The 22,452-nt window shown below is 39.2% G+C and overlaps 1 protein-coding gene across 2 annotated transcripts in view; it reads left to right on the forward strand.

Moving 5' to 3' along the window:
• PRKCB (protein kinase C beta) overlaps nucleotides 1-22,452 on the forward strand; it is a 623,945-nt gene that overhangs the window by 34,551 nt on the left and 566,942 nt on the right. The window lies entirely within an intron of this gene.

Below are 22,452 nucleotides of genomic sequence, written 5' to 3' on the forward strand. Positions count from 1 at the left end.
ATTAATTAATTTGTTGTTATTCAGTCATTTCAGTTGCATCAAGCCCTTTATAACCCCATTGGGGGTTTTCTTGGTAAAGACACTGGAATGGTTTACCATTTCCTTCTCCACCTCATTTTGCAGATGAAAAACTGAGGCAAACAGGGTTAAGTGACTTGCCCAGGGTCACACAGCTAGTAAGTTAAAGTCATTAATTAATATTACAAATTATTGTCAGTGAGCTATAACATTACATCTGTCTTTTTATAGCTCTGCATATTTAAATAGTTAAAAATTATTCTTTTAATTGACTCTATTTGTACTAAGTAGCTTGACATATAATAGGGCTGTGTTCAGTTATCAGTAGAGTAAGTCTCTCCCTTACTTGTACAGAAGATATCTTGGGATGACAGGGATTTGAGGAAGAGGTTACTTTATTAGCTGGGTTTATGTTGGCCTTGGAGAGGCAGGGAAGTAAGCAGATTGAGGGGACTGGAGAAGGTACTTCCCTGAACTTTGGGGAGACATGGGATGTAGTATTTTAGCTCACATGTGGGTTAAAGTTAGGATGTGACCTTTCTGATGAGATATTTCACATTGTCTTCTATTTTTTCATTCTTTTGGTTTTGTTTTACAATGTCTTGATTTCTCATGAAGTCACTAGCTTCCATTTGCCCCATTCTAATTTTTAAGGAAGAATTTTCTTCAGTGAGCTTTTGGACTTCCTTTTCCATTTGGCCAATTCTGCTTTTTAAGGCATTCTTTTCCTCATTGACTTTTTGGACCTCTTTTGCCATTTGGGTTAGTCTATTTTTTAAGGTGTTATTTTCTTCAGTATTTTTTTGGGTTCCTTTAGCAAACTATTGACTTGTTTTTCATGATTTTCTTTCATCACTCTCATTTCTCTTCCCAGTTTTTCCTCTACTTCTCTTCCTTGCTTCTCAAAATCATTTTGGAGCTCTTCCATGGCCTGGGACCAATTCATATTTTTCTTGGAGGCTTTGGATGTAGGAGCTTTGACTTTGTTGTCTTCTTTTGGTTGTGTGTTTTGATCTTTGTCACCAAAGAAAGATTGTATGTTCTGACTTTTTTTTTTTGCACAGTTTGCTTATGTTCCCAGCCAATTATTTGAGTTTTAAACTCTTTGTTAAGGTAGGGGTCTGCTTCCATGTGGAGAATGTACTGTCCTAAGCTTTGGGGGTTTTGTGCAGCTGTTTTCAGAGATACTTCTAGGGACCTGTAAATTTTCAGTTCTTCCAAGGTGATATGATCAAGGGCAAGGTGTTTACTCCTTTCAGGCCTGTGCTCTGGTCTATGAGTGGCCACAAGCACTCTTTTCTGCTTTGGAACTGTGAGGAGGATTCCCTCTCTACCACCACTACAAGCTATACCACACTAGCACTCCTCCTCACCTCAGGACTGCCACCCAGAACTGTGACCCAGATCCAGGCAGGGACAAAGCAAGAGATTCCTTCCTCAGCACCAGCAAAGAGATCCCTGAAATCCCCCCTCTGATCAACCACTTGATTCCCCCTCTGCCTGTGGGCTGAGAGCTCTAGAAGCAGCTGCCGCCCCAGTGCTGGGACTGGGGCTGGGGCCAAGCTTCTCTCTCACCATGGTCACAGACCTTTCCTACTGACCTTCTAAGTTGTCTTTGGTGTTCATGGGTTGAGAAGTCTGGAAACCACCATACCTACCTGTGCTTCAGTCCCCTGAGGCCTGCTCCAGGTTTGCTGAGGCCTGATCTTTGCCAGCAGGCCTGAACTGTGCTCCTCTCCCATCCCAGCGCAATAGACCTTTCGAATCAATCATCCAGGTTGTCTTGGGCTGGAAATTTATTTCACTCTGTCTTTTTGTGAGTTCTGCTGCTCTAGAATTTGTTTAGAGCCATTTTTACAGGTATTCAGAGGGGCTTGGGGGAGAGCTCAAGCAAGTCACTGCTTTTACTCCATCATCTTGGCTCCGTCCCCCACTAATGAGGATGTGACCTTTCTGGAAGAAGCTTCTCAGGGTAAGGACTTCTAAGAGCAGACCTTCAAAGTAGGAATTCTTTGTGTGTCACCTACTGCTCCTGGGAAATAAATGAAGTGAGATGAGTGAGTTATTACCGGTCAACATTTTTTGTTCTTTTTTCTCCTCCTATTGAAGAATGTCTTATATTTCCCAGGGCACTGTCACCTGTTTTTGATTTAGGACCTACAGTGAACATCAGAAAGAAAAATCTCAGGCCCTGGGGGGGGAAAAGAAACCAGGAAAAGAGCCATTCCTACTTGTCTTTGTTGTTGCAAACACCAGAAGGTGCTTAGGGATAGTGGGATGATACCCATGTTGCTTTAACATCCTTTCTGAAACATTGAGCCTGAAAGCTGCTTTCCAAATGGTGTGGACTTGTTTGGTGGGTACAGACTGTCTTCTTATACCTCATTCCTGGGGCAGGGAAGGGAACTTTCCAGTTATCCTTTGGGGAAATTAATGAACCTGTTGTTGGTTATACCAGTAATTTAGTAGGTTGGGGGATGAAAGGAAGAAAAGCTCCCTTATGATTCCCTCTATCTCATTCCTTATGGGAAGCAGTTTTCTTTCAAGCAAACAACCCACTGGCATACAATAAAAAAATCCTGGCTCTGCCACTCATTGGCTCTGTGATCTTGGGTGGGTCATCTTCTTTCTCTGGTTGTCAGTTTCCTCATTTCTAAAATGGATGAGATTGGGTCTCTCAGGTCCAGTCTTCTAACACTTAATCCCCCTCCATGTTTTCTATGATCCAGTAACACTAGCTTTCTTGCTTTTTCTCCCATATGAAATTCCTAACTGGATTTTCATTGACTGTTGCTTATGCCTGGAATGTTCTCCCTCTTCACTGCTACTTCCTGCCTCTCCCTGACTGAATTCAATAAGCAGTTCAGGTTCTGCTAGGAGACCTTTCCCTGTCCTCTCTTCTCCTTTATCGAATGCCTTCTCTCTGACATTATTACCTTCTGTTTACACTGCATATATCTTGTATGTACGTAGTTGTTTGAGTGTTGTCTTTCTATTAGAATGTAAACTTGAGTGCCAGGACTGTCTTTTGTCCTTCTTTATATCCCCAGCACTTAGAGCAGTGCCAAGAACATAGAAAGTACTTAATAAAGGCTTGATCATGGCAATGATGACCTAGAATCTTGCCTTATTCTGGGAACTAGAAAGAAGTCAGCCTTAATGCCAGTTCTGTGGTTCAGAAGAATGCTTCAGAGAAGAAAGATAGCATAGAAAAGCTGGAGGTGAATTAAGAAATTCTGGTTTACATCAATATCCACGTACAGTAAGATGGTACAATTTGCCTGTCAAGGGGATGGAAGATGTAGTTTCATCAGCTGTTTGGTGCTTACGATTGACACAGCAGTAGGAAAAAAAAAAGATGAAATTTGATGGGAAGCCTAGGTTCCCCTATATGAGAGACATTTTGGTTCCATGGTGTTCCACTATGTTGTTCCATCTCTCCAGGGAGAGCTGGGCAATTCTAGAAGAGCCCACCTCCCAGGTTCTGCTGTTGCATGTGTCACCTACCTCTTAACTTCTTTCCTTTAGTTTCCTGCCCCTATCAAACAGAAATTGTAGTGGGTTCCCCTCTCTATTGCAGTGACATCAGTGAGGATAAAGCAATAGCTATAAAGGCACTTGAAACCTCTTGGGACAAATGGAGGTGCTATATAAATCCCAAACTTTCATCTCAGCACTTCAAAAGGTTCATGGTTTTACCAGCAAGGGTATTCCCTACAATGTAGTCAATTGTAGCTCCTCTGCCCCTTCCTAGTTATTCTTCCTGTCTTGTTTTTCATCACTGGTGCTCTAGTGTTCCTCCTCTCCGCCCTTATCTAGGCAAGTCCTTGAAGGACAGACAGGCATTCTGTCACCCAGCCTGTAGTGAAGCCTTTGTAGGCTCTGCCAGAGCTCACATCCTGCTGATGTAGCTTTTGAGGGTCACCCCTTTGCTATGAGGGAATGTTGGAATGAAAGTCACAGAATTATAGATTTCAAGCTGAAAAGGACCTTAGAGGTCACCGAGGCCAATCTTATTATTTTACATATTTGGCAACTGAGGCTTAGTGAGGTCAAAGGATTTGTCCAAGGTCACACAGGTGGGATGTGGCAAAGCCAACCAGATCCTCTGACATCACTCTGCTTCCTCGTCTGAAGGCATACTAAATAATGACTAGGTCTTACATTGTCCTTGTGAAGAAAGCAACTACCTGCATTGAAAATAAGACTCTGTTTATTAAAATCCTACCCCTCTTTGAAGGATCAGTTTACAATGCTACCTGCTCTGTGAGTTCTTCCCGGCTCTGCATCGCTTCTCCTGCAAGTCAGAAATAAACTTTTGCAGCACAGTGGGTAGAACACCAGCCCTGGAGTCAGGAGGACCTGAGTTCAAATCTGGCCTCAGACACATAACATTCATTAGCTGTGTGACTCTGGGCAAGTCACTTAACCCCAATTGCCTGACCAAAAAAAAAAAAAAAAAAAGAAAAAAGAAACGAACTTTTGCTTCTTAATCTCCCATAGTATCTTCTACTTCTTCTACATACTGATATACTATTTTATATTGGTGTTATATGTATACTTGTTTTTTCCACTTGACCAATGGTTCCCATTATTTTTTGTTCCTTGAATCCCTCTCAACATAAAAAGTGTTGTGAACCACCAGGGATATTTAATATACTACTTATAATATTCTTTTAGAGTCATCTGGTAAATACTTAGAATAACCACAATGACAACTTTTGCCTCCCCAAAGCTTCAAATTAAATTTGTGCATGTAACTATATGTATGTACATAGATACATACACATGCATCAATATGTATATATTTAGATATATACACATATATCTATATGTATGTATATAGATACATACATAGATATATGCACATATATCTACGTATGTATATAGATACATACACATATTTCTGTTTGTGTATATATAGATACACATATATATGTATATAGATATACACATGCATCTATATGTGTATCTATAGATACAGATGTATGTATATGTTTGTGTATATAGGTACACATCTATCTAAATGCTTTAAACACGCACATGTTTGTTGTCACAGAGGAAAAAATTTATATTTGTGTGTTTGTGTATGTATAGCACAATTGGGCAATTATTTACTTCTTAAGATGCCATTAAGGAATTTTTAGCCAAACCTCTTGGACCATCATCAAAAACCCACAAAAAGTTTGTAAACTGCTAAATGAGGACATTGTACTAGGCCATAAGCTTCTTGTGGGTAGGGGACCTATCTACAATGTTTTTGTATCCTGGGTAGCACTCAGCACAGTAAATTCTACATAATAAGTGCTAGGATTGAAATGAATGAGAGTGGTTAGCTGTGTGCTTAAAACACAGCTTCAGAACTACACAGTTTGCCCATTTTGCAAGGATACTTCTGAAAGTTGGGAAATCTCCACTGTGACTTAAATGACTTAAGGTCCAGTTGCTAACGAATAGTTGGGTTTGGAAATACTTATTCTCAGGTGTGTGTTTTGCTTTTTCCTTCATGGCTATAGGTTTTTAGATGGTTGTCTGGGTAGGTATGTATTATGCTCATGGAGGAAATGAGGTTCAGAGAGATGAATTAACTCACCCACGAATAACAGTTATTGAGAGTGGAAGGGTCTAGATTCTAGATGTTCCAAACATGAACCTGCATCTCCTGAGATGCAGGTCAGTCTTCTTTCCACTGAATTATGTAGCTCCCCACTTCTTGATTTGATGGTTACCTATAGAAGCATAGTTCATATTTTCTGTGCCCCTGTACTTTTGGCCCTTCCCTGCATTTGTGTGGTTTCTCATTGCTGATTAAATGGTTGCTCCCCAGGTGGAAAGAGACAGAACTTTCTGCTACCTGCAGGTAAAGTTAGCCTTGTTTAGTCATTCAGTCATGTCTGAATCTATATAGCATGTGGATTCTACATATCCAGGGGTTTTCTTGGTAAAGATACTGGAATGGTTTGCAATTTCCTTCCAGTATGTCTGCATTTTACAGCTGGGGAACTGAGGCAAGTAGGGGTTAAGTGACTTACCCAGGGTCAAACAGCTAGTAAGTATCTGAAGTTGGATTTGAACTCAGATCTTCCTGACTCCAGGACTGGTGCTTTATCCACTGGACCACCCAGATGCCCCAAAAGTTGGTCTAGGGTGCCCTTATTTGGCCTTGTTCTGCAAAATGAGATGGATATACCTGTGGGGCCTTTGAGCACTTCCATGGTTTTAATCACAACTGATGGTTGTGATATTGGAGCAAGGTATACACTATTGAGAATCTGAACTTGTCCTAAGGGCTTTGTATCTTCACCAACTTGGAGCAGGCTAAATTCCCATTAACTATGAGGAACCTAGAAAAGAACATTGGACTTAAAATCAGAAGACTGATATAATGATATAAGTGATATAATGCAAGAGCTCGAGTCAAATCCTGGCTTGGCCACTGACTAGCTATGTGATCCTAAGAATAATCAAATGATTTCATCTCTCTGGTCTTCAGTTCCTTCATCTGTAGAAAGAAGCAGTTGGACAAGATGATTTCTGAGATCCCTCCAGTTCCAAATCCTATAATTTTATGACCTAGCTTCAAATTCTAGCTTTGCCACTTATTAACTATATGAGAGAGCCTCAGTTTCCTAAAAATGGGGACAATAATATTTGTGTTACCTACTTCACTAGATTTTCTGGGGAAAATCTCAAAGTGCTATATAAATGGGAGTAATTTTTATTTTTGTATATTCATTCTGTTGAACTAGAGAGTGAGGCACAGGGAAGAAATGTTCTTTGCTCTAGGTCACTCAGAAAATCCCTGGCTCTTAATAACACCCCTTATGCACAATTCTGGGCAGCATAGATTGGCCTCAGTCCTGTTCATGAAATCCTGCCAGACTCTTCTTAGGAAGTTTAAATGTAAGCTTATTAAAATACAGTGCTATCAGGGGATATTGTTAAGGACAAAGGAAAGTAGGCTGAATTCAGGTAGCTTAATGGATGAATTTGAGCTGGGTCCAGGAGGAGAACTTAAAAGAGTCATGAACATTGATTCTTTCCCTACCTTCTCTTAAAAACTATTTAGGACATTTTAAAGTCTTTGCTGTTCCTTATTTTGCTAGGTATGTGAGAGCCCTTGGGAAGAACAGATATGTGATTTTAGCTAAAAGATCCTAGGATAGGGAATTAGCTATTGTAATGATTGCATTTGGATAACTCTCCCTTTCCCCCAACACTACCTTAGGTTTGAGGCATGTTGTTGTGTGGATCAGCATTCATGCAAAGCCATACCGCATAGCTCCACCAAAATATTCCCACCCCCATTCCTATATACACAAGGGCTCTCTTCCACACCTACCAAACCAACATTATCAGGGGGGTGGGTGGGTGGGATATGTATGACACAAAATATGAGTGAAAGATACACATGTAGGAAATATTCATGGCCAAGAAATATGCAGTAAAGGATATGCAATAGGCACCCATGTATGAGGAAATTAGTCCCTGTTGCTTCAGAGCTATGTCCTTCTGGTAAAATAATTGCTATGCTTTCCTCTAGGCATGGTGTCTATTCTCTCTGATGGGGTTTCTCTTTTGGTTTCATGGGTGTTGAGATGTTCTCTTCTACTGTCTACCATTCTTCACCTTTTCATAACCATATGTTAGGATGTAATGTGTAGTAAGCCTTCTGTCAATGGAGGGCCAAATCCCTTTTAGTGCAAAGCCAAAAGTTATGAGATGCCATATTTATCCAGGTAGCCAACCAAAATGAGCAGAATGTTCCAAGTTAAGGTTCAGTGTATTTTTTGGACTCCTTTATTCTTTGTGCTGTCTCAAGGCTTTGGCCCAGCTAAGCATTTCACTGGAAGTTAGAAAAACTATTATTACTCCTATTAAATCTTAGATTATCAATCTGAAACCCATCTTGCATTTCAACAAAACCCTGTAGCAACTATATGGAGATTTGGATGAGGAGGCTTTCCTTACTTCCCTTAATTCTCCCTGATTGGAATGTAATTAAATCTAAGAGTAAGAATAAAATTTTGATCTGGGGCAATCAGGGTCATCAACTCTATCCACATTTCTGCCTTTTTATGCACATCTGACAATAACAAGAGCGCTGAATTTTGTATTGCAATCTATCCAACTCAAATCTCACTGGTCTCTACACAATATATCAAATACAAAAATATTTTAGCTCAACATTTCCCATCTAAATGGCTCTCTATTACCTATTTCAGAGGTGTCAAACACTTGGCCTGTGACCACCCCCAGTGTTGTCGAACCGGATTAAAATGTAACTGGGAAATATTTAACAAAACAAAAATGCAGTAGAACATAGATTATTGTCATATGTGCTTTTCAGAATCAATATGTGGACCACATAAGGTATTCTTATATATATGGTTTAGCGACCTCCTTTTCTATTTGAGTTTGATACCAGTGACTGGTATCAACATAAATTACTGATCCTGACATTTAAGGCCCTTTATAAGTCAACTTTAATCTACTTGTCCAGCCTTGATCTCATATTGCTTTCCTTTACCTATTGATGCTCCCACCAAACTAGACCGCTTCTCATCTACCATTTCCATTGCTCCCTCTTTGGTCTTGGTGCTTTTGTTCATTTCATTCTTAGAATGGACTTTGCCCATCACCCTTATATCTGCTTTTAGAAGTTATTTTTTTTTTCTCCAGCAGAGGCATGATCAGACCAAGGTCAGACCAGATGTCTTCTGTAATGAAGCTCTCAATGAATCCCCTACCATACCCATTCCTTAAGTCCCAAGCCAAAAGGGATATTTCCCTTGTAAAATTTCTTCTAGCATTTTGTCTAGGACTCTCCTTTTTACCACTATTATTTGTGAAGGTGTCTTTCTTCCTTCTTGGTTTAGAAGATTTTTGAGAGAAGAATCAGTATCATGTTAGATAAGGTATGTAAAACACTTTGTAGCCCCCTAAGAAGCCCTAGAAATATTGGTCATTACCATCTTTGGATCTCCCCCAGTGCCTTTTACAGTGTTACATATGTAGTAGGTGCTCAATAACCGTTTATTGAATTCAATTGCTAGATGAATGAAGGCTAATGAAGTTTAGTTCCCTGCTCAGAGTAGACAGACCAGTAAATACATGGTGGTAGCGGTGATGATCAACTGTTCAATTTCTTGGGAGAAAAGGGCTCATAGAAAGAACATTGTTGCCTCCTTTGCAACAATGACTATATATTGGACTTTGCCTGGCCTTTTTCTGGCAGCTCTCAGGGTATTTGTGGTATTCTCATTTATCTCAATGGCCTCTTTGCAGAGGATTATTTTGCTTCATTCTGCAAAGGAAAAAAAGCAGAGGATATCTTAGTTGCTCTGCTATTACATTTGCATTTCAGGAAACCCTAAAACTATTAGAATTTTTCTTTTCTTTTTTTTTAATATTGTTTCTTTTGACTCAGAGGCAACTAGAAATATGCAGCCATGTTTCTGGAAGGATCCTACAGTCATGTATTTTGACTTGCAAAAAGGTCTTTCTTGGATCTCTTGAGGGTGTTAGAAATTAGGGCACATATAATCTATGCCTTTGCTGAAATGTAAGTCTCTGGATTAAGTGTGGGAGTTAGACCTGCATAGGAAAATAACTGGGAGACACCTGTGGCCAGGTCTTTGTTTAAACCCATAACTCTTGGTCTAGTTACTTCATCCTCATGAAGTAGGGATCTCACATGACCTAGGGAATCTTTTGGTATATAAATAAAATGGGAGAATATCAGAGCTGGAAGGGACCCTAGAATCTAATCAAATCAAGCATTTAGTAATCACATACTGTTGTGAGACTCAGGGGATACAAAGTAAGTGATAATCAGACCCTGTTTTCAAGGAGCTTACATTCTGCCATTGAGGAAACTGAGATATAACAAGGTGAAATGAGTTGTCTAGAGACAGAACTAGTTACTGGAAATCAGGCCAGGTCTTTTGATGTCAGATTCATTGTTCTTTCTACTAAATCACATTACTTCTGTAGTTGACGGTTCCACTGGACATAGGGTAGACGTTCATAGGGAGCAAGTGTGCTCTTTTCTCCTCGTCCTACATGCACACGGGACCAGACCATGTACTTAAATTTGAAATGACTCCAACAACTGGAAGCTGAGAATTTTATTTCAATAATAATTTCTCTTTGGACAGTCAGTGGTCAATAAACATTTATTAAGCACCTACTATGTGCCAGGCGTTGTGCTAAGTGCTAGGTATAAAAGTAAAAGAATTTTTTTTGGGGGGGTAGAAGGCAATATACAAAAGAAATCTGAAAAGGAGTTAAGGAGAAGGTACCTTGCATGATGGAGAAGCCAGATATCCAAAGTGAGTGCAGGTGGGAAATGAGAAGATTTCACTACTGTCCCCCTTATTAAATGAGGAGTTTATGACTCCATCCTTCAATCAATGGGGCAGAGGGTACTGTGATGAGGTATATGACAAGTAGACAGGAATTGACATTGTAATCTCTATCCATCACATGGTCCATAATCATAGAATCTCAAGTCCTGGTGGGTGGTCAGACAAAAATTTTGGTATCAGAGGGGAACAGTTCACAGAGGAGAGACTTGGAGGAGGAGGGTTGGTTATACAATGTATGAATATATCAGGGGTTCTTAACCTGGAATTTGTAAGTAGATTTTATAAAGTTCATGAATTTGGATGATAAAATAATGCTTCTTTATTTTTACTAATATCTAACTGAAATTATGAATGTGGACATTAAAATATTATTTTGGAAAGGGATATATAGGCTATACCAAACTGCCAAAGGGATCCATAACACACAAATAGATTAAGATCCTTTGGAATATATTGTAGTAAATATCATCAAAATTTTAAATGCAAAAATGGCAATCTCTTGGTAATTCTATAGTGTCCAAGTAGAGAAGCTGAGTTACAAAATTGTTCAGATTAAATATACAAATTTACCAGATTCAGAACCTTCTTTCTTAGAAATGTCAGGATGGATGGGTATAGAGTTGTAGGAATTTTGCCTTTTCTGCCTTAAATCCAGTCCAATTGCTAGCACTGTTGGGTCAGGAGCTGTGGCTGGCTCTCTATGTGAAGGGTAGATCCGATGGTCCTAACCTGTATTGGTGACAAGGGGGTGGTTGAGTAGGGTTGTTGTTGTTCAGTCATTCAGTCACGTCTGCCTCTTCTTCACTGCATGGATCAATCACAGCATGCCAGCCCCTTCTATCCTCCATTATCTCCAGAAGTTTGTCCAAGCTCATGTTAATTGATTCCATGACACTATCTGTCCATCTCATCCTCTACTGTCTCCTACTTTTGCCTTCAATATTTCCCAAGATCAGGGTCATTTCCAATGAGTCCTGGCTTCTCATTATGTAGCCAAAGTATTTAAGATTCAGCTTCAGTATTTTTCCTTCCAATGAATAGTCTGAATTAATTTCTTTAAGTATTGACTGATTTGATCTCCTTGCTTTCCAAGGGACTCTCTAAAGTCTTTTCCAGCACCACAATTTGAAAGCATAGATTCTATGACACTTAACTTTCCTTATTGTCTAACTCTCATAGCCATACATTGCTACTGGAAAAACTACAGCTTTGACTAGGTGGGTCTTTGTCTGCTAAGTGATGTCTTTGCTTTTTAGTATGCTGTCTACATTTGCCACCTTCCTTCCAAGGAACAAGTGTCTTTTAATTTCATGGCTACAGTCATCATTTGCAGTGAAGTTTGAGCCCAAGAATATAAAATCTGACACTGCTTCCATTTCTTCTCCCACTATGTGCTAGGAAGTGATGGGACCAGTTACCAAGAACGTAGTTTTTTAAATGTTAAGCTTCAAACCAGCTTTTACATTCTCCTCTTTTACCCTCATCAAGGGACTTCTTAATACTTTGTGCATCAGAGTGGTATCATCTGCACCTCTGAGACTGTGGATATGTCTCCTGGCAACCTTAATTCTAGCTTTTGATTTGTCCAACCTGGCATTTTGCATGATGTACCCTGCATACAAGTTCAATAAATAAGGTGACAATATACAGCGTTGTTGTACTCATTTCCTAGTCTTAAACCAATTAGTTGTTCCATCTTCATTTCTAACTGTTGCTTCTTGACTTGCTTACATTTTCCTCAGGAGACAAGTAAGATTATCTGGTATTCCTGTCTCTTTGAGGACTTGCCACATTTTGTTGTGATGCACACAGTCAAAGGCTTTAGTGAAGCAGAAGTAGACTTTTTTTTTCTGGAAGTCCCTTACTTTTTCCATAATCCAGTGAATGTTGGCAATTTGGTCTTTAGTTCCTCTGCCTTTTTGAAAACCAGCCTGCATATCTGGTAATTCTCAGTTTACATATTGCTGAAGCCTAGCTTGCAGAATCTTAAGCATAACCTTGCTGGCACATGAAATGAGCACAATTATTTGGTGATTTGAATATTCTTTTCCAGTCTCGTGACTGCTGTCGTGTTTTCCAAAGTTAGTGGCATATGGAGTGTAGTACTTTAGCAGCGTCATATTTTAGGATTTCAAATAGCTCAGCTGGAATTCTGTCACCTCTGCTAGCCTTATTGTTAGCAATGTTTCCTAAGGTCCACTTGACTTCATTCTCCGGGATGTATGGCTCTAGATTAGTAACCACACCATTGTGGTAACTGGTAATATTAAGATCTTTCTTGCATATCCTTGCCACTTCTTCTTAATCTCTTCTACTCCTGTTAAATCCCACCATTTTTGTCTTTTATCATGCCTATTTTTGCATGAAACTTTTTTGTTTTCTTCTATTTCTTTGCATTACTCATTTCAGAAAATCTTTTTATCTTTCCTTGTTGTTCTTTGAAATTCTGCATGCATTTGAATATATCTTTCCCTTTCTCTTTTCTCTTTTTTCTTTCCTTTGCTATTTGTAAAGCCTCACTAGATAGCCACTTTGCTTTCTTGCTTTTCTTTTTCTTTGGGATGTTTTTCATTGCTCTCTCGTACAATATAGTGAACCTCTTTCCATAGTTATCCAGGTACTCTAGACCTAATCCCTTAAATGTATTCATTATCTCCACTTAGTATTCATAAAGGCTGTTATTTAGGTCATACCTATACAGTCTGATGGTTTTTCTTACTTTCTTCAATTTAAGTCTGAATTTTGCAAGAAGAAGCTCATGATCTGAGTCATAGTTAGCTCCAGGTCTTGTTTTAACTGACTGTATACAGCTTCTCCACCTTTGGTTGCAAAGTACATAAGAAATGTAATTTCAATATTGACTACATGGTGATGTCCATGTGTAGAGTCGTATTTTGAATTGTTGAAAACAGGGTTTGTTATGACCAATTAATTATCTTGACAAAACTCTATTAGTATTTGCCCCACTTTATTTTGAACTCTAAGGACAAACTTGCCTGTTATTCAAGTTATCTTTTGATTTCCTACTTTAGTATTCTGATCTCCTATGATAAATGTGACATCTTTTTTTGGGTGTTATTTCTAGAAGATGTAACTCTTCATAGAACTGATCAACTTTGGCCTCTTCAGCATCAATGGTTGGAGCATAGACTTGTATTATTGTGATGTTGAATGGTTTCCTTGCATCCAAATAGATATTATTCTATCATTTTTGAGATTATACTCCAGTACTGCTTTTCTCATCCTTTATTGACTATGAAGTCTATTCCATCTCTTCTCAGGGATTCTTGCCCACAGTAGTATATGTAATGATTACCTGAATTAAATTCATTCATTTCTATCCATTTAAGTTCGCTGACACCCAAGATGTTGATGTTCCAACTTTCCATCTCGTGTTTGACCACATCCAGCTTATGAACCAAGGTTCATAGCTCTTACATTCCAGGTTCCTATGTGATATTGATCTTTACAGCATCAGACTTTTCTTTTGCTACCAGACACATCTGCAGCTGAGCTTCCTTTTGGCTTTAACCCACTCACTTCATTCTTTCTGGAGGTACTTGCCATTGTCCTCTGCTCTTTGTTAGACACCTTCCAACCTGAGGAGCTCATCTTCTGATATCATCTCTACTATCACTTTAATACTTCTCTATTGGGTTTTCTTGGCAAAGATACAGGAGTGTTTTTCCATTTCCTTTTCCACAGTAGATTATCTTTTGTCAGAATTCTCCAATGTAACCTATCTGGCAAGTTCATCTACCACAACAAGGTAGTGATCTAGGAGGAAGGTTGAGTAGGGTCCACTTAGCATTTCTGAGGAAGTCCTAAAGAGAAAGGATTGGTTTCTGAACATCTCTGAGAGAAGTTCTAGCATAGATATAGATCAGTCTTCATTGAATGATGTTAAGAGGGGTGAAATGTTTGAAGAGGACACTATTCTTCTGACATCCGTGGAGTACATGGTGAACAAAGAGCAAAGCCAAAGTGCTCAGTGTACATGAGGGAGACAGTGATGTCCCCTCACCCAGAATGAAGGTTTTGTTTTCCTGAGGATGTCAGATCAGAAGGGTAGATGGTAATTTATGACACTGTGGCCAATTTAGGACACAATATATTTGAACTAGAAGGAGTTTATCAAGACTTATCAATGTTAATGCCTACACATGAAGAGAAATATAATGTGTTTTTTCAATCATATGCTCATGCTTTTGAGGAAACTAACCAATGTTGTGCAAAATTTACCAGAGATCTGTGAGACCTAGCCTGAAAAACTTTAAATTATCCAAAAGCATTAACAACTACTTGGGAAGAGGGAAAGTGGAGAAACATTAGCAATCCAAGATAACATCACATCAGATTTATTATGAACATTGAAGGATATGATTCTTACTCCCTACAAACCAAAAATTTTGTCTCTGAGGCAGGTCTGTCTTTATCTGGAAACATACTTTGAGAACATTAGGGCATGGAAGAGAAGAGAGAAAAAATTAAGGTTCACAGGAGAATGTTGTACACAGTAACAGCAATATTGTTCGATGAAGAACTGTGAATGGCTTAGCTATTCTCAGCAATACAATGCTCCAAGACAATCCCAAAGGACTAATGATGAAGCATACTATCTGCCTTCAGAGAAAGAATTGATATTGATTTAATACAAACTGAAGCATGCTATTTTTCACTTTCATTTTTTCCTTATTCGATTCTTCTTGTACAAAATGATTAATATGGAAATGTTTTACATAATTGCACATGTATAAACTAAATCTGATTACTTGCTGTCTCAGGGAGAGGGCAGGGGAGGGAGGCATAGAATTTGGAACTCAAAACTTTAAATAAAAATGTTAAAAAATTGGAAAAAAATAAAAGAAAAATTAAGGTTCAAGTAGAATCTGTAGGATCACTGGTTAGGGGTGTTATAGAAAGCATTCATGCTTCAATGGCTGTCTTAGAAGACCTCCATGGTCCCTTCCAACAGTAAGATTCCGTGATCTGGTGAGAACTGACTCATAAAGTAGACAAATACATAGATATGTAAAGATAAACAGGTACCACCCATCTAGATAAACATTCATAGATTTGCTCCTTCCTGTTAGCCCCACTCCCAACATTCAGGCATACATACAGAATCACTAGTACCTGGAAAATGGTAGAAGAGAATATATGGATAGTAGTCAAAGAGACCATAGAATGTTAACACTAATTAATGTTTGATCTTGCACTTTTCAAACTGTTTGACTGGTGGGCTTATCTACCATGTTACTTCTTTGCAAAATACTTTACTCTTCAGTGCTGAACAGCAGGAGAAAAGGAAGTAATAATTATTGTCTTACAAAAGGGGAATGGTGACAAGAGAAGTTAATGTGACTTGCCACAGAGCAAATCAGTAATAAGACTGACATTAAAACCTACTCTCCTGATTATTGGTTCAGTACTTTATCTTGTAGGTCTCAATGAGGCCTCTGGAGTATTAAATACAGCCATGGGATGTCAGTGCCATAAGGGTCTTACAGTATGGAATGTTACATCCAGAAAGAATCTTCAAAAAAAATAGAACATGCTACCCCAAAGGAAAAGGGGACTTTAACATAAAGAATGTCAGAGTGGGAAGGGACCTTGAAATATAGAACACAGAGTGTTAGAACTAGAAGAAACCTTAAAACGTGGAATGCCAGAACTGAAAAGAACAGGAGAATATGGAAAGCCCAAGATGGGAGGAACCTTAGAGATCATTCAATTCAACTTCTAATTTTACAGAAGAGAAACAAAGGAGGCCCAGAGCAGTGAATTAATACAGTGTTAAATAGATAGTGATAAGGGCAGGACTAGAACTCAGATCTGCTGACTCCCAGTTTTGTGCTCTTTCCACTGTACAAGCCTTCCTCTCAAGAATTCACATTTATGTATAGAATGAAACTTTAAAAAGTAAATATGAAGCACTAAGTAGCAAATCTGATCAGCTGCTGAGGCAAAACCATTACTACCTGGCTACTGTAAGCATGTGCTTTCTAGAAAGGTGTTTCAACATCTCTTCCTGCTCCCTGAGGAAGAGTGAAGTCTTTCCCATGCCTTTCTTAGTCTGCTGGTGGTGCCTTTGGCACACCTTTGACCAAAAGGAGGAAATGAGGATGCTTTGAGATAATTTTGAGTCCCCCAAGATCTGAGAAAGGCATAAACCTGGATTGGCCAATCAGGAGAAAGACATTTCTGGCCTACTCTGAGCTTAATTTACCATAATTCCTCGCATGCTCTGACATAACAGAGGTGCTTTTCTTTGTTTTCTGAGTAAAACCAAGCCCTCCCACTGGATTTTACTAACTGGGAACATTCTTCTGACAAGGACCGGGCCCACTGGACATTTATTTCCCTTATCTTATTTTAAGACTCTCCTTTGTTGACTACTATCTTGAGTAATAGCATCCCTCTCTCCTGATGTTATGTTATGTTATGTTGTTTTATGTCATGTTAATGATGGAAGAAACACAGACATCTTGGAACTATAATTTCAATGGATACTTTGACACTTCTCCATATCTTCTTGTATTTACAATCTATCCTGTTTAGAAATTCCTTCCTGATATTATGGTTAACACATATGGAAACTATAATTTTGGCTTACACAGGCATACTGAGCAAGGAAGGAAGGGAGGGGTAAGAAGGAATTGATCTGAGGATGTAAGGTCCCTTTGTCTATCCATCCTTGGGCTCATTTTCACAATGAACTCCCATGCATATTTCTATATGCATGATCTGCTAGCTTTGAGAGAAATAAACATGCACATGCAGCCTGAAAAAAAAGAAAGGTGTTTCATTTCTGGAAACCTTTGTAGTCCTCATCAGATAGCATCATAGTTAACAAATTAATTTACGCGAGAGGAGGAAGCAGATACTCCTCTCTAGGAATTAGAGTATTATTTTTATAAGCAGGTCTTTTCACCCAGATTTGTTCATTTGCTGCCAGACAAATGGATGAATAGCTGATAATTATAGAACTATAAACCTAGACATTTATTCAACTTACTAAGTGATGGTGTAGTTCAGTAAAGAAGGTACCACAGAACACCCTCTCAGCCGAGGCTGAAAAGGTACTAGATTTTAGCAAGACTTTTTCCAAGTCTGGAAAAGGTACTATGGTGCTAGATTTTAGAGGGCCTTGACTGCCATACCAAGGCATTTTTACTTAGTATCTAGTCAGTTGGGAGCTCTTAGAGATTTTGAACAAAGAGATTATAAACTCCTCTGGGTTATGTATCTAATTTCCCACAGTGCCTAAAACAAGGTCTTATACATAGGGACTTCATATGCCTTAAAAATGTTTATCTCAAGAAAATCTCTTTTTTTTGCCTTACTTTTCTTGTCTGTAAATGTTTGGAGTATAGAAAGGAAAGAGGGAGGGAGAAGGAAAGACATCAGTGCTAAGCTGTCTCTACCCCTGGGGACTGAATGAGTATCTAGTAATTGTTTTGACAATTGAAGAATTATTATTTGTAACTTGTATATCTCTGTACCAATAGCAATTCCTATACCTTCTCTTCATCCTACGTGGAAGGATCACAGGATTTAGAGCAGGGAATTTTTAGAGGTCATTTGACTTTCATATCTGGTATCTTTCCAAAGAAGCGGACTGTATGGTGGTGGAGAAAAAACATAGGTAAAAGGATACTCTATATGGCATGCACAAAGTTTGTAGAAGTACAGGAATTCTTGATAGTAGGAAAAGGTTATAGGGTTGTCATGCCATCTCATGGCTATAGTTTTTCTGAGGACAGAGGTAGTTGGGGAGAGGGAGGCACATGGCAAGGTACTCCTTTATGTTAATTGAGAGAGGTCAGATGAGTGCAAGAGATATTAGGCATAGACACATTCATGGAAAAATGGAAAGGGATAAAAATGAAAGGATCTTGTTACCAAAATAAAAGTGATGATTGTTGACTTTTAGAAGCATGAATTCCACGTTAATTCACTAGTTACTTTGCTCAATTTTTTTTTTAATGAGAACTGGTTTTAATTTGGAAATGCTCTTTGCTTGAGCCTGTTAGGGAGCCAGTCATTTCTTTGAATCCACAAATATTCTCCACTTCATCCCTGATTCTATAAATTCTAATCTCTTCTATTTTTATTCTAATTCTAATTCTAATCTATTCTATTTCTATTCTAATCTCAACTGAGATTGAGCACTTAAGTGTAGAAAGGCCTTTGGTCTAGTGGAGGGCAGTGTGGTGAAATTCAACCAATGTTTATTAAGTACTTATGTATAAGATATTGTACTAGGTGATGGGTATTCAAAGACAAAAAAAGAAATAGTCTCTTACCTCAAGAAGGTTGGATTCTATTGAGGTGGGCATGTATACCATGCATATTGACAAATGGATGCAAACCATTAACAAATTGGGAGGGGGTGAGGGAGGGCTTCACAGAGGAGGTGGCAACTGAGGTGATATTCACAGGAATATAATGATCCTGAAAGACAGAGATAAGGAAGGAGTATATTCTGGGTTAAGCTGAACAGTCTATGCCAACACAGGGAGATTGGAGATGGGATGTTGAGATAGGGGCACAGTTAATAGTCCAATGTGACTGGAATGCAGAACATGTAAAAAGATTTTTGAGTAGGTGAAATGACATGGTCAGACCTGTGCTTTGGAAAAATTATTCTGGCTGCTGTGAAAAGACTAAAGAGGAGAATTATTGGGTGTATGCAGACAAATGAGGAAGTTACTACAGTAGCCCAAGTAGAGGGCAAAGATGCCTTGCACAAGGGTGTTATCAGTGTCGGTGGAGAGGAAGGGATGGAAGAACAATTGGGAAGATTTGCCAATGGATTGGATATGAGAGGAGTGGGAATATGAATACTTAGGAGGATGGTACTCAGGTTCTCAGCATAAATGTTTGGCAAAGGGCATGATTTTGGGAAAGATAGTCCAATTCTCCCTTCCACAGTCCAAGGAAGAGGTCCACTTTGGATATGTTGAGTTTGAGATGCCTATGGGAGATCCAGGTGATGTCAAACAAGTAGATGATAAAGTGAGACTTGACTTTAGGAGAAAGATTAAGGCTGCAAATCTATCTATCTCCTAAATACCTCTCTGTCTCTGTCTCTCTGACTTTGTCTCTGTGTGCCTCTGCCTCTGTCTTTGTATCGATCTCTCTCTGTCTTTCTTTCTCTGAGTTATCAGCATAGAAATGATAAACCATAGGAACTGAACAGGCTACCCAGAGAAAGATCATAGGGGAAAAAGATGCAGGATAGAACTCTGTAGGACACTGATATCAAGGAAGAAGGAGATGGCTGATGATCCAACAAAGGTGACTGAAAAAAGAGTGGTCAGATGGGGAGCAGAACTATCAGAGAACAGTGTTGTGGAAACTATAGACAAGAGAGAACAGGGATAGAGTGAGGTTTGGCACTGTTAATTATAGAGAGAGCCATGAGAATGGCGACATAGAAGAGGCCATTAGATGTAGTTGTAGAAGAACTCCGACTTGAGTCAGAAGACTTTGGTTGGAATCCATGCTTGATCTGTCACTGTGCGATTTGATGAAGGAGTAGCTTACGCTCGATGTCTCTTTGATCCTTTGATTTATTTCTAAAATCCTTTTCTGTTCCAACATTCTTTGATGTTATGTTTGAGAGTTGGAGGTAGAGTTCCAGTTCTGACATCTGCTAGTTGGGTGGCCATGTGACCACTGTCAGGTTGTTACCAGTACTTCTGTTTCTCTGTCGAGTTCAATTCAGCAAGCTGTTCATTAAAGGCCTACTAAATGCATATACGAAGATGAAACAACATAGTCCATGCCCTCAAGGAACTTTGTATTCTATCATGAGGAGAGTTGATCCAGCATATATCCGGATAGGTAAATACAAGATAAATTTAAGGAGGGAGAAAACCCTAATAACCAGAGTAGGGTAGATCAGAGTTATGCCTCAAAGGAAGCTAGTGATGCAAATTCCTAAGTTGGGAAACTGACTTGTTGACAATCAGTGTCAAGAGTAAAATTTTTAAGTTTGAGGGGTTGGGTTGAAGTTGACTCTGAACTAGGTACTGAAGAGGAAGAATGATCTGGAGGTTGATAGATAACAGCACTCTATCCGCTTGGATATCCAATAGAATGTTGGGCCCTGTAATCAAGAAGACTCATCTTTTTGAGTTTAAATCTGGTCTATCAGATACTTACTAGCTGTGTGACCCTGGACAAATCACTTAACCTTGTTTGCCTCAGTTTCCTTATCTGTAAAATGAGCCAGAGAAGGAAATGGGAAATAACTCCAGTATACCTACCAAGAAAACTCCAAATGGGGTTGTGAAGAGTTGGACATGACTGAAATGACTGACCAGCAACTATGACGACAATGACAACAGATAACAGGGACAAGTATCTAGATGGAGTGGTAGAATTAGATGGTGAGAACTTTAAAGGAAGAGAATCATTAAGTGATGGTGGCAGAGAAGTGTCAGTGAGTGAGAAGACTGAGGACGAATGGGAATTTATCGTCTCCCACCTCTATGCTTTTGCACTGATCTTCCCAAATGCCTGGGATGCTCTTCCTCCTTACTTCTCTGCCTCATAGAGATCTTCCTTTCCTTTAAGACACAGCTCAAGCACCATCTTCTACATGAAACCTTTCCTGACTCTCCCTCCTCCCACCCTGCCAAATGCTCATCCCCTTCTTCCCCAATTATCTCATAGTTAACTACTTACTATCAGTGTGCATTTATTCACTTTACATTTAGACTGTACATATTTTTGTATGCACTTGTCTTTCACATTAGAATGTAAGCGCAATATGAGTAGGGGTTTCATTCTTTCTATTTGTTTCTCCATACACTACCACCTACGTTGTAGATGCTTAATAAATGCTTGCTGCTTATTCGATTGATTAACCGAAAAGCAGAATTTTAACAAGGGAATTGTAAAGGATGAGCAGAGGAGGATGAGTGCTGGGGAGAGGGTATGACTGAATTAAAGAAGGATCAAAGTTCACAAGAAATATCAGGGGAAAAGCCTTTTTGCTTAGGCAAGGCAGAGAATCGTCAGGACCTGCCTAGCCTTAAGGCAGGGGGTTATATTGAGGTTAGAGAAGATTGCAGACTCATTTGGCCCCAAAGTTCTCACCCGATTGCTGGTATGAAGGTAGGTCTGTTGACCAGACTGAAGCTTGTGTGCGGACTGGAGGATCCCAGAGTGAAGGAGATCTCTGCTAATGGTGTCTTCCAGATTCAGCTCAATCCCCTGAGAATAGAGATAATACCTGTGGCTCCCTGCCTCACATTTTTCTTTTGAGGAAAATACTTTCAACCTGTATACTTAGAGCATTACACATTTAGAGCTGGAAGGGACCTTGAAGGCTAGCAAGTCCAACCCCCTTCACTTTATAGATGAGGAAATGGAGGCACAGAGAGAGGTTAAGTAATTTGCCCATATTTTATCTCCAGACTAGTTTCTAGGTCCGTTTCTCAGAGCATGATCAGGGAAACAGTAGAGGAACAGGAATTATTGTTGTTTTTTCCTTCTCTACTTTAAAAATTAAATGAACAAGCAGAACAGATGTAAAGGAGTAGCTATTGATTCAAAGCCACTTTGGAAAATAAGGTTGAAATCTCATGCCAAGATAAGGGTAGCTCTTCCATTTTTTTTTTTGGTGGTGGTGGGGGAACACATATGACTCAGAATAACTTATGCTGTGATGTGAGCAGCATCATAGATGTGTCAGAAAAGAGTGCTCTTAACATTTCTTGTCATTTATGTCTTCTTGATGAGGTGAACCATGATGATCTGTAAGCACAGATCCACCTTTACCAAATTCTTTTAGCTGCATGAATTTAGTCCTGACGAGTGAATAGCTTTGATGTTTCATGCATGGCTGGGGTAGAGGGAATTCCACTAGACTAGGGGTCTTGCGTTCTAGTGTCTTTTCCAATTCTCCCATTTTATGTGAAATGTTCTAAGCGTTTCCCCCTGCTCAGAGGTGCTGCCGTGCCTACCAATGCTAACATTCTGTGATAACTTGAAGTTAGATGTCTGAATTCAAAGTGCTTACCCACCTTTTACAAAAGATGCTCTAACT

This window comes from Vombatus ursinus, unplaced genomic scaffold, assembly GCF_900497805.2.
Source record: "Vombatus ursinus unplaced genomic scaffold, bare-nosed wombat genome assembly UNPS02014171.1, whole genome shotgun sequence".
In the NCBI taxonomy this organism is placed as follows: domain Eukaryota; kingdom Metazoa; phylum Chordata; class Mammalia; order Diprotodontia; family Vombatidae; genus Vombatus; species Vombatus ursinus.